This window comes from Mytilus galloprovincialis, chromosome 7 (assembly GCF_965363235.1).
Source record: "Mytilus galloprovincialis chromosome 7, xbMytGall1.hap1.1, whole genome shotgun sequence".
Lineage (NCBI taxonomy): Eukaryota > Metazoa > Mollusca > Bivalvia > Mytilida > Mytilidae > Mytilus > Mytilus galloprovincialis.
The window spans coordinates 16,950,465-16,970,130 of NC_134844.1; positions in this window are offsets into that span (position 1 = coordinate 16,950,465).

Below are 19,666 nucleotides of genomic sequence, written 5' to 3' on the forward strand. Positions count from 1 at the left end.
AGAAAAGGAAAATCAACTTGTCTTAAATTTTATTTCAATAGTTATTTTGAAAACCTCTATTATAGACCTGTTTGTAAACAAAAAGTGCAATCTTAAATAATCTTTAAAATGATAGTATTTTCATAATTTGTGTACTATTTCGTAGGGGACATTTGTCCACTACGAAACTGCTTCTAAACACACATTTTATAGCAATTTTAAATGTCTCCTATAGACAATCCAGTTTGTTTACTTTATAGACAAGAAAGATCTCATTTTTTTTTCTGAATTGGAGAACCATTTTTATCGATAAAGATTAGACAGTACTTCACATATGATGGTACAACTCATGTTACGTAGTGGACATTTTGATGCGTTTCATAGTTGACAAAACCGTTTCGTAATTGACAAAGAGTTTCGTAGTTAACATGAACCTTATTCTATGTTAATAAAAACATACTAAAAATTACATTAAACTAACCCTTGTTATTGGTTTTCCACGAATATAATTGAAAAAAAAGAGTAAAAAAAGACTACAGGGTAGTGGTAGTGTCAACTACGAAACGTTTTTTTCCCATACTTGTTTCGTAGGTAACCGTTTCGTAGGGGACATATTCACATGTTTTTTCCCCACAATTCCTATATTACAATTGTAACAAAACTGATTGTATTCATCAAAGCATGTATTAAGCTGTACACTGATATTTTTTTCATAATTTTAAAACCAGATACTGAAAGAGATTTGACCCGTTTTGTAGTGGACATTAACAAAAATACGGTATCACTCTGGTCCATTTGCTGTGTTTAATTTTTCTAACAATTTAACTGCCGTTACAAAAGCATCTCTTCTTTTGTAAGACCCTAATGTTTATATTTCTTGCAAACAAAATTACATTGATTTCATTAAACTGTTTATTAGCAAATTTTAATGACTTCGTTTCGTAGTGGACATTTTGTCAGGGACACACCTTCTGAAATTAAAAATCTTATTTTAAAAGCTTTTTATCAAAATATGTTGGCTCTAAACATACTTTTGAATTAATAAAGAACTTATATTAAGTACAAACAACATTTATTTAGTCCATGAATTACTCTCCCTTTTTTAAGAAATGAATACTTATAGAACATATTGTATTTTCTTATTTTAAAAAGATGACGTTTTGATGACGTCACATGGAGACGTTTCCGTAAATTTTGCCTTTTCAGTAAACATTTCATCTGTTGATAAATGCTGTGAACGTTTTGTGTATATCTAAATGTTTAAAACCTATGTTGAAAGACGTGCAAAGTATTAAATCATAAATGAAAAAAAGATTGTTTAGTCTCTAGGAAGTATTGTTAGATTTCCGCAGTCATTTTTGCTAAATAATTGCAATTCTGGTACTCGGTGCAATTTGGGTACCATGACGTTAAGAATAGTATAGCCTGGGGGTTAAAATACACAGTGTTTCGAGTAATGCATAATTTGATTGATAGCTAGAAAACTGAGAGAATAATTAACACTATTAATAATGTTTCATGATAAATGCAATTGCTGACTACTGGGCAGTTGATACGAAACGTGTCAGACAACCACGTTGTGAAAATGACGGAGGCAAATCTTGCATTCCCAACTAATGCCACTGGACCTGGCACATTACTATCATTTACATATATTTAGGATTCTCGTAGGGAATTTTTGAACAACATTCGGAAGAAGGTAAGAGAGAAAGTCGTATCTTCATGTTAGACCTACGTCGTGGGAAAACAGTGTGATTTACTACTTTCGCATGTTGGTACTGATAGTATTGCGTATTATTTTAATTTGCACCCAGTGTAGACAAAAAGTTAGTTGTAGTTTTTTTCTCTCTCAAATTCCGAATGTGTCAGATGTCGATGTTTTACGATATTTGAATTTTTTAATTAGTTTTACCATGATTGTTTTAGAAATTAGCTAGAGATTTCTAGGGAAGACCGAGGGCACTAAAACTATCAAATAGGGGTCCATTCTTGAATATCACATTGAAATATTGAATATCAATTATGAAAGTATTGAGTATTTACTCAACTACAGGAGAAAAACGAGTTATGGAATGTTCGTTGATTGTGTAACGTTTTGTGACAAAAATAATTAGCAAGTTCAACTTTAATTAAGAATTAGTTATAAGAAAAAAGTCTTGTTTTTTAGCGTTAGGGTTAATTCAGTAACGTCCCATAAGATTTGAGTCCGCTCAGTAAATACCCCATTCGAACCCGAATTAATGTCCTAATTATTGTGTCTGTTTGTTTTATATAAATGCATTGAGTTACTACATGGTCATTGATATTCGTTATTTTACATAACAAAGAAGGTGAAGCTAGACATTGCAATAGCGACGTCTGTGATCAAACATAATGCACTGGTTTAATTCTTTGCTTTTTTAACTGATAATTAGTCTATGGCGGGGTTGGAAAATACAATAACCAAAACAGTTCCTTTTATTCCACGTCCCTATAATTAACAGAAATAAAATCCCTCAAGAGATCATAGAAAAAAAAGAACGATGCATGTACATGTCACAAATAGTTATGCATTCTTGGCTTTCACAATTTAGTTGTGGAGCGTTTATGGCTCGGAAATACATACATTATAAAGTAATATTGTTCCTTTTCTAACACTGGGATAATGCCATTACTGTTAGATTGTTAGTCGTCCTCAAGAGTGTCATCAGCTCATTAGTCAGGGATTCGGTATTAACTTGATTTATACTTTTCGTCTTTAAATTCGTTTTTGGTGAATTTATAAATTATACTAAACTGATGTTCTGCCTATTAAGTACGATTTATAAAAATAGTCTTTATATGGTGTTGTTTTATTCTTCATTAGATCACCACTATTAATGAGGTTATACACCCATGGCTTTTTTAATTTTTGATCTAATGTGTCCTCTTCGAAAACGTTAACACTGAAGGTGGTTAAAGGCTATAAAGAAATTTATAAAAATATCACAAAAATCTATGCCAGTCATTTAAAAGGAGGTAAACACATTCATTGTTACTGAAATCCATAGACCCACACACCAACACCGATACAAATCTAGACATCAACGAGTGACAGAAAGGGAGAAATAGGGTTATTCAAAAAAATCAAATTCATCAACACCTGCTGATTGACTGTCTGCCAAAAAGATGAAAGTAATATACATATATTCAATATCAATATACAGTCACGCACATTACCTAATTTCAGTCACAATAAACAGAAACGAAATAAAAGTGAAAAATAATAGCAGACACCACTCCCTGACGTATTAATTCAGTAAACTAGGGTAAGTTAAGTATAACTCCTTTAATGTTGTTTTCAACTTATTTGTAAAAAAAACATATGTCTTTACCTGTAGGTTCAATTTAACAATCCTATGTATTATAAGCATTATATCTAATTGCAGAATTACCATGAATTTACCATTAGTCACAATTTTGCTAGCAACTGTTGTTGTAGTTGTCAAAACCATGACTGTAAAGACTGTGCCGGAAGATAAATTAAGAATATTTGATTGACAACTGTTAAACCAAATGTCCATGACTTAATTTCAGACATAATCGTGCTTTGTCGGCTGAAGCAACTGTGTTTATTTATTTCGGATGCTGGAAAAAGAACGTATGTCCTGCAGTCGACCATTTTACTTTATAGATACAAAACAAAATACGCATATGTATCGTATATCCTGCTTTTATTGGTAGCGAACGGATGCACTGAAATCATTGTTTACTTTGCAGTTTACATTGCGGTCCCCGTATCGATTTTTTTACAGAAAAGAGAAAGCTCGACGAATATCGCCTTTTTCCTGCATTTAGGATTAACGCTAAACTTATGGCCTTGTACAAATAAATGTTACTTATTCAGACAATGTGGTCGGTCTTCTAAATTTAGAAACTATCACTTGAGCTTAATTTTATCATAAAGCCTATCACATTTGTTATACCTTAGCATACAAGCTTTCGCAAACAGACTATTTTTTTTATAAATCCATGTATTTTAATCTTTTAAGCCGTCTAACCTTATCAAATTGGTCCATCGCACTTTAGCGTGACATATATATACTATCGTACTTTAGCAAACAAACAACCATCGCACTTTAGCGTTATACACCATCGTACTTTAGCGTAGATCATCGCACTTTAGCGTGACCATCGTACTTTAAAGTACCATCGCACTTTAGAGTTCTACATATATATTGAACAATACTTTTGTTTTATCTTAAATATTATTTTCGTCTTTAGTAATTTTTTTATTAAGCATTTTACGTTTTGTTTACTTCAATAGAAATAAAAGATGACATGAAACAATAATTCTCTAACACGAGAAGTTGGAAATACAATTTTTTGACAAGAAGCTTTAGTAAAGTTTGTCTATAATATAGTTGTGAATTTAAGGACAAGTTGGGGATAATGATGTTAGTCATAAAGGAGGTGGTGTAAACTATTTATGTCTCCCTAATGATCCAGAGAATGGACAGCATCTACCATATAACAATAACCAGGTATATGGTACTGAATACGAACTGAGTTCATCAGTCAAGCCATCAGGATGGTTTTAAAGTATGGCTAACAAGGAAGTACCATGTGCTGTATGTTATCAAAAACACAGATCAACGGTCCTTGTGATACCAGGTATGCCAATGTTAAAGACGGTGATCAATGTGAAAGGATTTATAATCAATCTAATAATATAAAATCAAGAAGATGTGGTATGATCGTCAATGAGACAACTCTACACCAGACACAAAATAACGTACATATAAGCAAGCATAGGTCACCGCCAGGTTGTTATAAATGAGTAAAACTCATACTAAACATCAAGCTTATAAAATGTTTCAAAATGACAAATGACGAAAGCTAAGTTTGTTGTATGATCATAATTAAAGCAACGCACTTCGACTGAAATATTACTAATCTGTTATTGATTCATAGGAATAAATGTTTAAGCGAAAGGTCCAACGAATTGCTACTTATTAAACCAGTTTGCATGGTTAACAATTATTACAACAATTATGCAATAAATTATATTCCATTTTGTTTGCTACTATGAATACAACATTTCAATGAAAACTCGGTACAACGTAGATTTTATATTTTTTATCGATCATTTAGTGTTTTACATTTAGCATTGCAATTTCAATGCATTTGTTCTTTAACAAAAATTGTGAAAATGTATACAGAAAAATAAGATTTAAACATGAGGCTTATATATCATCCAAGGATAAAACCAGTTTTAAGACTATTGACTTTTTGATTTGACTTTTGTTAAATCAACGAAAAACTTTACGTCTCATTCTGTATTTTTATTTGTAAACTTTTACGTTTTTTCGAATATGATATAATATTGCTAAAGTGACATATAGGTCCAATGGGGAGAATGTAAATGTCAAATTGCTATGTATATAATTTTATAAATGTATGTTATGATACACATGTCACTCTAATAAAAAGTAACTTACTTATTTACTTACTTACTTCAATTGTCTCTCTATCAAGTAATTATGGGTTAACTCCCTTTAGGAAAAGTTAAACTTACATGGATATGGCTATTATTTTTATTTCCTTTTCGGTCATAACTTTCCAACTCTTTCTTGTATATATGCATTATCTATAAATTTCATGATTACAAAATTATGAATATTTCGAAAAACTAAGGATTTTCTTATCCCAGGCACAGATAATCTTATCCGTATTTACCATAACTTTTGGAAATTTTGTGTCCTCAATGCTCTTCAACTTTGTACTTGTTTGATTATATAACTACTTTGATCTGAGCGTAACTGAGGAGTCTTATGTAGACGACACGCGCGTCTGGCGTATTAAATAGTCAGTCTGGTTCCTTTAATAATTATACAAATAACAAGTATATAAAATTACAAAGTACTAGTGGTACTATTATATATATTTGATTTTTAAACTTTCAGCATTCTGTTTATAAATTATTTTAGATTTTCAATTGATTGTGTATAGTTATAGAATATAAACGCACACATTAAAACCGTAAGCACATAGCAATACAAATTTTCTTGGATTAGGTGGTGACTTATTTCGTATAAATGTAATTCTTTTATCAATATTTTAGGTCGAAAGACTTGTTATAACTAAAAGACAAATTGAAAGAGTTGGTATTGCTTTGCTTCGTAAAAAAGAATGGCCAACGTAGATACAAGTATCTTGTCGTAGGGAGGGATAAATCCTACTTTGTAAAGGATCACTGATATTATCAAGATGCTTGATTTCTTGATTGACAACATATTTGTTACGTTCGGAGGACGTGTTTTTCAACAGACTGTCGGCATTCCAACGGGAACAAACTGTGCCCCTCTACTTGCCGACTTGTTTCTTTAATATTATGAGGCTGACTTTATGCAGAAACTTCTTAGGAAGAAAGATAAGAAGTTAGCAATATCCTTTAACTCTACTTTTCGCTATATAGATGATGTTCTTTCACTAAATAATTCAAAATTTGGTGACTATGTGGAACGCATCTATCCAATCGAGCTAGAGATAAAGGATACTACAGTTAAGTCGGCCTCATATCTTGACTTACATCTAGAAATTGACAATGAGGGTCGGTTGAAAACAAAACTTTACGACAAAAGAGATGATTTTAGCTTTTCAATTGTGAACTTTCCATTTCTTAGAAGCAACATTCCAGCAGCACCTGCATACGTGGTATATATCTCCCAATTGATACGATATTCCCGTGCTTGCATTTCCTATCATGATTTTCTTGATAGAGGGTTGCTGCTCACAAGGAAGCTATTAAACCAAGAGTTCCAAATGGTGAAGTTGAAATCATCCCTTCGTAAATTTTACGGACGCTATCACGAGTTGGTTGACCGTTATGGAATAACCATTTCACAAATGATATCGGATATGTTCCTTACGTCGTAACTACAATCCCCTTCCCTTTCATGAATGTGGCCTACCGAATTATACTATTTACCGGATTTGTTATCACATAAGCAACACGACGGGTGCCGCATGTGGAGCAGGATCTGCTTACCCTTACGGAGCACCTGAGATCACCCCTAGTTGTTTGGTGGGGTTCGTGTTGTTTATTCTTTAGTTTTTCTATGTTGTGTCGTGTGTGCTGTTGTTTGTTTGTCTTTTTCATTTTTAGCCATGGCGTTGTCAGTTTGTTTTAGATTGATGAGTTTGACTGTCCCTTTGGTATCTTTCGTCCCTCTTTTGTTATAAAGGATGGACCTCAGCACATCATGGTTATCTGTTGAGTAGTCACGCAACTCATTATAAAAAAGACTTCGCTTTTGTTGATAGAAATGCAGAACAGTTGGATAATAAAAATGGAGATGAAAACGGAGCTTTGTTTTATGCTCTCCGAACCAAATGTGGCAGTTTAAGATGTCTTCCGTATACCAATGAAGCCGATGTTCTTTGTGTCGTTTGTTCAAAATAATATTTATGAAAAATAAACAGGTTATATTTGGTTTTTGAATAACTTACCGTTATCAATTATCAATTGATCAGAAGGTTGACATTCTGGTTAAATTCACCTCACTTGTTTCATCATGAAGTAATACTTTGACAGACACTTGGTCAATACTACTACTAGTTGACCTTCTTCAACGATGGTTTTACCAATCTAGGAGTCAGAAATTCTGACAAAATATTTTATTTCATGTTCTGTCAAAATCTGTTTATCAGCACTTTTGGCTGTTATAAAGTGAAATGTTTAGCAATCTATAAAACCAGGTTCAATCGACCATTTTTCTGCCAAAAAAAAAATAGCCTGTACAAAGTCAGGAATATCACAGTTGGTGTCCATTCGTTCGATGTGTTTGAGCTTTTGATTTTGCCATTTGATTAGGGTCTTTCCGTTTTGAATTTGCCTCGGATTTCAGTATTTTTGTGATTTTTTTTATCAAATATACGAAGTGTATAATATTTTGTTTTTATACTCATCGATTACTCTCAAATCAAAAACGTTAAAAAGCCACACAAAGCCAAATAACTGAACAGTAATAACTACTCAAACTGTGAATAAAATTTTAAGACATAGTTGTTTTCTCTAAGCAAAATGGTATTTCATGCATGATTTTATTTTATCAGTTCTTATTGGCTTTGGACTAGCTGCAATAACTACAAGTACGCTCAGATCTGTACTGGGTGTTATTTGGTTATTTGAATGTACAAGTACCCAGCCACGTCCACTCTGTGTTTTTGGTGGATCTTTTTTTTTAATTTGTATCCCCCTGCTTAGTTTAGCCTTTTTTTAACTTGCCACATTCTGTATGTGTATGTCTTCAGGTTCTAAATGCTCAACATCTTAATTTAGTTAATTTGAGTGCCTTTGGTAAGTCGTATGTACACGAAGCGTATGTCTGGCGTAGTAGAAAACTTCGTCGATTTTAGCTGTTTCATCGACAGGCGTATCACATCCAAAGTGGTCATTACTCATCTTGTATATCATGTCTTTGGATTTCTTCATACAAGATGTTTTGTCATCATCTTACCATAAATCAGTCACATAAGACATTTATAAATTTACTGTACTTCGAAAGAGCACACTCACAAGGCTTAGCCGCCATTTTGAACTATATATTTGGAACCCACTCCCAGGCAACCCCTAATAACGTTTCAAACTGTAATGATCTGATTATGAAATGTTAAATATAAAAATAACCAGTATTTAAAAAGATTGTTACAAAATAAATTAAAAAAAAATAATAAAAAAGAAATTAAAAAAAATATATATTTAAACGCAAATTTACAATTTAAGACTGCTAAAATCTGATTTCTGTTCTGTTATTAGAAAATAATGGTACGCGTGTTATTTCTGTACTCGACGATAAAAAATATGAAGCTACCGACATATCATATCCCGTGAAAAAGTCATTCTTAAAATTATCAACTTTGAGTAGAAAAAGGTTTTAGGAGAATTAAAATAGCAAGACATATAAATCAATTGAAACAATGAATAATAAACAATACCTTTCTTCAATATACAGCAAATCTGGAAAACTACATAAAAAGCATTCATTTGGTAATTTATTGAGATGGTATAGAAGGAAACAATGGTAAACGGGTGTTCAAAAGTCATAAATTGATTGAGAAAAAATATGTCCGGGTAACAAACAAAACGACGGAACACATAAACTATAAGAGACAATTATTACAGTGTTTCATATTTGAAATATTATCTAGCTACCATTCTGAAGAACATGAACTTGATGAAGCACTCCAATTTATGTACTGATTTATTGCTTGTTATATCGTCACCTATTGTATTGTTTCGATTATTCTATTGGCGTCTCTTCGACTGATGAGTATTAGCTCTCGATTTTATTTACAGCTGTAGTTCTGTATTTGTATATTGTATAATCGTACTTAACTTCGGAATGAAGTGTGCGGAACTGAATGTTTTATGCGTTAAATTAAGGGCATACGATACAGTTTTGATCCTGTATTTACAAGTTCATGAAAATTTGCATAGAGGCTATTTTTTACCTGATTAAATCAAATATGTAATAAAAAATATACCTTCATATGCTACTTTTTGAGTAAAATGAGGTCGAAATTTTGTATATTTGCTCAAAATTCAGATTTGTGGCCGTAATTTCTTTTTCAAAAGAAAGACATAACTTTTTTGTTATAAAAGATAAACACAAATTGTTTTTTGTTAAATAATCGTTAATTTCTGTATTTTATAAGTATCCTAAAAAAATATGCATTTTTTTATTCAGAAAAAGCTCATATTTATCAAATGTTCATGAACTGAGGAAAAAACGTCATATTTTGCTGCATGTTTATCAAAATTAAAAAAAATCCTCTATTTACAGTTTTATAAAATTTGGGTCACATAATCTCCCTGCAAAATGAAACAAATTGCCGTTTTGAAAAATAGGGGTCCATGAACTCGTTTTCAAATTAAATCAGTTTTAATGATAAAAATCAGTCGAAAAATGCATCTTTTCCCGATATGTCACAGTTTGACGTCGCGAAAATAACATTTTACGTTAGCAACGTCATTACCTTCCCTGTAACTGTATCGTATGCCCTTAAGAATAGGTATAACGCACGTCGTTTATTTATGTACAAACTTCCGTTAAAAGTTATCATCAAGCGAAAAGCTATTACTTGTACCGTAGCAAAAAAAAAAAAAAAATCAGTAAAAATAATGACCATATTAACTCTTGGTGAAGGTGGAATTGTGCCTGTTTAGAGAGATAGAAGTCCATATCAATGAAAGAAGCACTATACAAAGGTACAGATTGTGCGTAAACCGACATTAGTATAACTAAATATTATTATTATATACTTTTACACGTTCACGATTCTACAATCCGTTGATACCTATATTTTGGTATTGTACTAGGATATGGTCTTCTTTGACTGTTCTCAACACTAAATGAATTGTATTTGGAATGTGAACTGTGTGGTTTTTCAGTCTTAGATATACATGTATGATTGTTTCATTAGCTGTTATTGACTTTGAACTGGCTTTCAGTAACCTCGGTACTCACAGATCTGTCCTTTTTGTCTGATGTGTTTATATTAGGATTGTTTATGTGCTTTGTATCGATTTGATCACTTAAGCCTTTTTCAATTGGTTGTCATAGTTTGATATTATGTTGTAGTATTACACCACTTCAAAAGGTCAGAGGTCTGGTATAGCGCAAGAAAACGTGTTCAATCCCGTCACATTCTGTATTTTGGATCAAGGGGATAATTACAAATGTTGGTAAGCTAAATAAAATTAAAACCACAACGTAAATGATCACCAGGGGCCTTAAATTAATCGTTATTTAAAGTGACCTTAGGCTGAGGAAGTTTGAACCGCAGTTAAACATATATATTTACAAACAAATAGTTATAGAAAGTTCTACAGTAGATTAAAATTCTGGTGAATGGGTAAATAGATTAATTAAATCAAATATTTTTGATGATTAACCATTTTGACATTTTCCGCGTGGAGACGAAAAGACAGCCTGACGATTTTATGACAAACGGAGTTTTTTTGCAATTCATTTTCCGTTAACACTAAAATCTGAAATAATAATAAAATATATTGTTTTACAGTATTTATAAACTAAATACATTTCTAAAGGATAATTAATTGTTGTTTCCCTCATGCACCTAAACCGTAACAAATCGTTTGAAAGATAAAAGAAATAAAAGCTATTTTCTTCTGCTGAAGGGGAAATTTCTCAACTGTATATTGAAGTGGGAGGGGTAACATTTCCAAAAAGTTGTTCAATATACAGCTTAATGATAGTATAACCTGGGGGTTTAAAACTGCATAATGTTTCGAGTAATTCAAAATTTGATGGATAGCTAGAAAACTTAAACTAATTGACAATATTTAAATATTTTAAATATTTTATACGTTCAGCGTATTAGAATACGTAATAGTAAAAGTTCAATGATAAGTTAATATTGATATTAAAAGACCTCCGATCAAAAAGGGGTGTTCAGATCCCCGAGCCCGAAGGGCAAGTGGATTAGAACAGCCTTTTTTGTGAGGAGGTCTTTTAGTGTCAATATTAACTTAATCATTGAACTTTTACTGATTTACAAACCGTCCAAAATATAAGAAAAGTACATAAAAAGCACTTGCAGAAACCTAATTCCCCTGAACTGGACCAGTCTTAATATGTTAAACTTAATTGATAGTTAAAAAATACTCAGACTGATATAAACAATTAACAGTTACCAAATTGACATGAAAACGGACCGATTTAATGGCATTACATCATATAATTATTCATTTATGATAAAAAAAAAAAATAAGCATCTAAATAACACCAAATGATAGTTTTACAAAAATTAGGGGTTAAATTTTAATTTTTTAGCCAACTTTTCAAAATAACGATTTCTTATTTAATAAATCAGGCAATCAAAACCCCAATACAGACCTCATTTATAACTGACCAATGAATATTATGGTCAACAACTTCATGCTTTATATACTTGATGTTTTTTGATCTGTCAGTAATCAGGAAATAGAATCGTAAAGTTCAGACCTTAGAAAAAAGTAAGTAAACTCTTCCAACAATTAGCTTTTTAAACAGATTGTTTAAGAACTTCTAATCGGACAGTCCTAGATGCATAAGGTCCTTCACAATATTCATCCGGTAAATGTTCCTTTTGTTTCTGATTTGGTAATTTTCCTACATTAAGATACATACGAATGAAACATAATTAGTTTTGTCTATTCAGTCCAATTAATTAATAGATCTTGCCTTATTTGTGTGGTTTTTTTTTAAATAAGAACTATACATGCAAACTTCAATGAATATAACCGTATTAAACCAGGTTTCACTGTCCCGATCAAAACGTGTTGGGTGAGATATATTCGCAAGTTCAATATATTATATAAAAACAAACACTTTAATTTAGTCGTCCGTTATTCCCTTTTCATGTGTAAATGAAGCAAAAACGCCTGAAAAAAACTTTTATCTTTCTTAGTTTTATCCTTGCCTGACAAAAAAAAAATATATGTTATAAATCGTATTTAAACATTAGATAAGAACAATAGTAAAATAATATTTAAAATTTTTGAATAAGCAGTCGTCAGTTATGTGATAAACTGAAGAGCCCCCCCCCCCCCCCAAAAAAAAAAGAAGAAAAAGAAAACAACATAAAAATTTAAATGGAAATTGTAAATTATAGCATTTTACAAGATCTTGTCTTTGTGTGCTAAGCACTAGTACTGTTACAGAGAAATTAGTTAAATTGATTGATTGTTGTTTGCTTTACGTCCAGTAGCAAATATGTCATTCCTGTTAATGACTATAACACATAAAGTTTAAATACAATAGGTAGGTCGTACAATAGGAGGTCGACAGTAAGGTTGGACGTGAAACTTTAAAACACCACTAGAAAATGAGAGTATATTGAATAAGGACAGAAATTAAGACTTGAAACAGCAGGCAATATTTGGAACACTAAAAAAATAGGTGCAAGAGTTTTTAATTTGATCCATAAAATCTACCCTGAAGTCGATCATCCATGTTTACGTGTAGCTTACAATATCATTTCACGCATCCAATTTAGGTTAGATACTTTTAGCTCGCTTTAGTAACTGTGAGAATTCTGTGAGACTGCATTGTGTATTGTACTTTAGTTTTTGGTATGATATTCTGTACTACCGATCACTACCGCTCTCCTGGTTGGTCTCGTGTGGGGGCGTTCGCCTCGAGAGCGGGAGGTCATTAAATTTGTTCGAATCCCGAACAGGTCAAACAAAGACGTTAATTAAATTGGTATTATATTTCAACGCTTAACACGTGGCATCATAGAGTAAGAGCACAGACTGGCCGGCTCAGAGTCGGAAATGTGTCCGGGTCGGGTGACTTTTCTTCCTGCGAACTAATATCTTGTAAATACACGATAAAAAAAAACCGACTCAGCTTGTCAGTTTAGTAAAAAACTGGGTTAATACTTTTATTATATTTACACGTAATCGTCCTAAATATTAGTTGTATTCGCCGCTGGTCATCGTCCACTATCATTATTTATTTCAACGTTTTATTATACAGTGCTGTGTTTTTCTTTTACTGGTATATATTAAAACTTCTTAAATTTTCACGGAAAATATTATTGAATTAACTCCGTATAACTATTATTTAGTCATGGGTCGGTTTTGAGCTTATTATTCTCTTTAGGGAATGTTCTATAAAAAAAAGACCGAATGTTGACTCTAAATATTTTTATCTATCTGTGTCTTTGTGTTGCTGTCGCATTTATGTATACCTTTATCTCCTTTTATTCAAAACCATGATTCGCTTGGGTATAGAAATATTGACCTCTCTAGACCTCTCCCGTCCCACAGTATACCCTTGCTAAATGGGTGCGTTCGTTTGGCTTTTTGGTTATATAAATACGCAGCTTTGTCCGATCAAAATATAATAGGAATGTATATCAGATACCTGGTGCAGTGAGAATGCCACGCAATCTTTACCTTAAAAAAACATTAGAGGGAAAGACGATCTACGCACGAGTTGAATGATTGAAATGTGTAAACAACAAGAAAGGTCAGCTTAATCTTTTTAAATAAGTCGCATGGCTGATTTTAACAACATTGCTAGAACAATAGTAGATGAAAAAAAATATATATAACAAAACCGTATAAAAAAATATGAAACGCTCGAAATAAGTTGAATCTTTTTATAAATTGTTGTCAACCTTTTTTTTATTACAAAAATGATGGAAGAAATGCTTAGATTTACGCATAAAAATTCAAATGTAAATAACAATGAAATATATAAAAAATGGAAAACTGTTTGAGACTATAATCAACTGAGGACACATGATTATAAATCACCGAATGAAGCTGCTAAATTTATTGCTCCTACGTGTCCAGTGACATTTGTCATGCATATTCACGACTAGATTCAAAGTGGATTAATTGGAGGCAAATGTTTACAAATTTAGAGTGGCACTTTTTACAATAAGGCAGAACGTTCGCTAGAGGTAAAACGTATGCCGTAATAGAATAGATTTCAACCATAATGATCGAACTCGTAAGTTAAGACCTCTTTCCCTCTTTTTTCTCCACGATAGACGAATGCCATAAACAAAACGTCATAAATTTACAATCTATATAACGGCCACTATAAGTAAATGAGATATGGACTTTTTTTTATAAATTAATTCCTATTGCAGCCAACATCTCCCGGTTTGGGACAGGTTATTTATTTCCACAAAATACCGCCTAATTATTGATCAAAGATATTTAAGCAACCAAAAGCACTTTGAATCAAACAAATTCTTGAAATTGTAAATTAAGGTATTTTGCTGGGTGTTTTTTCCCAATCCTATTTCGGACCCCCTGATTTTAAGAGGGCGTATCTAATTAGTCATGCCCGATTTACTTTAATTGAATTGAACCTCAATTTAAAGACCTACATCGGGTAAATAAGTTCGAGGTACAATAAGTAGACAATAGAAATTCTTTGTGAAATAAGATCGTCCCAGGTATCTTAGAAAATAAATTTGCGTTGAATAACAATGAAAAATGCACGAGCAGGTTTGTAATCCTATCGAAAACACCGGGGTGATTCGGAATTTAAAAGTATCACATCCGCTTCCGGGTGTAAACCACATCCAACTTTTCTGAGTAGAAATCACCTGGGTAAGAATTGGTTTAAATGTTGCGTTTAATTGATAATAAATTATCAATCATACACAACAGGAAATTTATGTATGGGTGGAGGTGGATTCAGACAAGTATATTTAATAAATATGTTCTCATAAAATCTCTTCTTTATATCAAAAAAAATATCCATGTGAATAAGTTACAATTAAGAATGGAAATAGGGAATGTGTCAAAAAGACAACAACACGACAAGTAAATATACTTGCCTGATGCATTTAAATTATAATAGAATACTCACTGATTACAAAGCAGTGAATGGTCTTCGGAAGGTGGATAAATTTCTTCTTTGAAATCCATCCCCAATAACATCATAACACCAAAAACAGTAAGTAAAAATATATACAAATGGTATTTACAACTGAAATAATCATCACTCTGAAATAAAACATATAAGAATTTGTGGGTATCTAAATCCCTCAAATTAAACTTAACCAATTCAGATGACCAATCTGCAGCATCCAAAATACATTGAGTGGATGCCTCTTTGTATAATGCCCAACTTGGAGCAATTGCACGATTGAAATGGGCATTAACTTTTAAATTTTCATCTGAATATGATTATTTTATTGTTTAAACAATGCAACTAGCAATTGTAACTGTACCTACTGGTTTGCGAGGTTCTTTCATAGCAATACAAAGTTTGACTTTTGTCTGTCACTTCTTATCCAAAGATCTTTTAGAGTACATACAATCTAACTCTCTTTCATCTTGTAAGAGTATTAAAACATTTGACTTTTCTACTCTTTACACAAGTGTTCCACATTCCAAACAAAGAGACAAATTGAAAGAGTTGGTATTGCTTTGCTTCATAAAAAGAGAATGGCCAACGTAGATACAAGTATCTTGTCTTAGGGAGGGATAAATCCTACTTTGTAAAGGATCACTCTGATTCAAACAAAAAATTCTCTGAAACTAATATTATCAAGATGCTTGATTTCTTCATTGACAACATATTTGTTACGTTCGGAAGACGTGTTTTTCAACAGACTGTCGGCATTCCAATGGAAACAAACTGTGCTCCTCTACTTGCCGACTTGTTTCTTTATTACTATGAGGCTGACTTCATGCAGAAACTTCTTAGGAAGAAAGATAAGAAGTTAGCAATATCCTTTAATTCTACTTTCCGCTATATAGATGATGTTCTTTCATTAAATAATTCAAAATTTGGTTACTATGTGGAACACTTCTATCCAATCGAGCTAGAGATAAAGGATACTACAGATACAGTTAAGACGGCCTCATATCTTGACTTAAATCTAGAAATTGACAATGAGGGTCGGTTGAAAACAAAACTTTACGACAAAAGAGATGATTTCAGCTTTCCAATTGTGAACTTTCCATTTCTAAGTAGCAACATTCCAGCAGCACCTGCATACAGGTATATATCTCCCAATTGATACGATATTCCCGTGCTTGCATTTCCTATCATGATTTTCTTGATAGAGGGTTGTTGCTCAGAGTTCCCAATGGTGAAGTTGAAATCATCCCTTTGTAAATTTTATGGACGCCATCACGAGTTGGTTGACCGTTATGGAATAGCCGTTTCACAAATGATATCGGATATGTTCCTTTCGTCGTAACTATAATCCCCTTCCCTTTCATGAATGTGACCTACCGAATTAGACTATTTACCGGATTTGTTATCACATAAACAACACGAGGGGTGCCACATGTGGAGCAGGATCTGCTTACCCCTCCGGAGCACCTGAGATCACCCCTAGTTTTTTGTTGGGGTTCGTGTTGTTTATTCTTTAGTTTTCTATGTTGTGTCATGTGTGCAGTTGTTTGTTTGTCTTTTTCATTTTTAGCCATGGCGTTGTCAGTTTTTTTTTTAGATTTATGAGTTTGACTGTCCCTTTGGTATCTTTCGTCCCTCTTTTTCTGTCTAATAACTTTATTTCTGTCTAAATATACGGAAATGGACCTTTTATGATCTAACAAAGGTCTATCTTTGAAATGTGGTAAATGACTTTTAACCCCAAAATGACTATCCTGTTTTGATAAATCATCTAATAAAAGTGATACCCTTATCTTGTATCTTCATTGACAACTTAGTTGTTTTAAAGACTAATATTTGAAAGTTGAAAGTAAATGATTCTAATACGTAGGTGAGTACATCTTATGGATGTAATTTTTAATCACCAAGTTAATTGCGATGAGGACATATTGTGAAAGCAAAATCATTTTGTCTATCCTGGTTTGATAAACCATATCTAATAAAAGTGATACTCTTATCTTGTATCTTCATTGACTCTTGATAAATTCTATGACTCTGTAAATCACTGCACCTTCAGCAAGTTGTTATTGCAGTAAGAAAAACTGTTTTCAAAGTCAACAACTTTAGAGGTACATCATTTGAAGGTGCAAAATGTTGTTTTTCTAAAGCTTTTAAAACGACTTCTAAACAATTACATGAAGTAAACCATTATAGGTCAAAGTACGGTCTTTAACACAGCACCTAGTCTGAAACCGGACAGCAAGTTATAAATGGCCCCAAAAAATACAAATGTAAAACCATTCAAGCGGGAAAACCAATGGTCTAATCTATATAAAACACGAGAAACGAGATACACTTATGAACCACATAAACAGACGAGAACCACTGAACATCAGATTCTTGACTTAGGACGGATGCAAACAATTGCAGCGGGATTAAATAATAACCCTATTGAGTGTGTCTGTTTTTTTATAATTTGAATCATTGAAACACTTTCTGTTATATCACTCCACTATAAATAACGCCGGGAAGTTAAGAAGAGGACAGAGAAAAAAAATCACCATTCATGTTAGTTTATATACATTTTTCGGCTTTCAAGATATGTATTTAGGTTTGAAAAACAAAGTAAAACAGCAAAAATACCGAGCTCAAACAAATCAACTTTAAACTAAAAGTCCTTTAACAAATGGCTAAATAAAAGGCTTTAAGTGCGTTCTTTGCGAAGGTAAATCAGGAAGTGATATTTGGAAGTTGAAACATCATAAAGTGTTATATATTTTTAAAACACTGGGTAGATACAAATGATGTTTGATTGCTAGTCCAATACCATCTGGTCATAAGTCAGTGCATCAGTACTGACGTGATTTATACTATGCTTTGTGAAATTCGTTGATGATGAATTTATAAATGTAAATGTAAATTATTTTCCGACTCCCTCTAGACAAGTTCTACATTTTTTGTAAGTACGATTGACATATTTAGTTCTTTTTTATATCTTTGATCTTAAGCGCTTCTCGTGAAGGATAACAAAGAAAATATTTAAAGTCTGTGTATTACTAAGTAATATAAAAGGATATGTACGCATTCATCGTAATTGCGAAACATAGAGTCACATACCAACACAGATAGAAATCTAGAGGGCAATAAGTGAAAGCAAGTGACCAGTAGGGTTATTCTGAAAAAATCAAATTCATCAACAACTGCTGTTTGACTGTTTGCCAAATAGTTGAAATAAATATACATGAACGTACGATATCAATTTACTGTCACGCAAGTTACTCGTTTTCGTTTTCCACAAATAGAAATGAAATTAAAGTTGAAAAATAATAAAAGCAGATATCAGTCATAGACGTTTTATAGATACAAACTAAGGTAAGTTACAGTTTCTGACGCTTTCATTTTTGTTGAATGATCTCAAATACTCTAGATTTAAAATTCCTTGAACAGTTATAAAACAAGAAATGATCTTGGTTTTTGACAGTCTGCTAAAGACGAGTATATGTATATGTCGTCGTAGATCTAATGCACAATACCAGTAAAGCTACGACATATATATTTAAGCATCAATGAATTAAATATTTCTAAACTCATTTTACAAAAGACATATGTCTTGCATCTCTAGGTTCTATAAAACTATAGACAAAATTATTTTATATCTACCTGTGTGACGTTTACCTGCTTATCAACTGACGTACGTCAAACAAGCGATTCTACATTAGAGTAAATGTTAAGCTAACCATGTGTCTGTCAGGGTTAGGATTCAGTTCCAGTACTTCAAAATATTTTAAATCTTTATGGGTGGTTTTAACATTAATACATAAAATCGTATAATAAAAAAACAATAAATGAGGTGTTTAAATTTGATATATGCCTTTTTGTGCTTCTCATTTACATATTTGGTTGTTTTTATTGTGATAAAGATTATAACACAATGTTGACTGCTGTACCCCTATTTTTGACATTTTAACCTATAATGTTTGTCTGTCTGTTTGTCTTGTTTTAATAAAATGGAATTGTATGCGACTGTCATACAAGTTATAGGTTTAGATAGCTATAATTGAAACCAGGATCAATCCACCATTTTCTACATAAGAAAAGCCTGTACTGGGTAAGGAATATGACATTTATATTCATTCCGTTGATCTGTTTGAGAATTTGAATTTGCCTTTTGATAAGGGGACTTTCCGTTTTGAAATTTTCTTGGACTGCAGTATTTTTGTGATATTACGCAAAAAATTAAAAAAAATAATTATTGTATATTGGTATCACTTCGTCGTCGTACGCGTCGTCCGAAGACAGATGCTTTCCGGATAATAACTTTATTATAAGTACATAGAAATCAA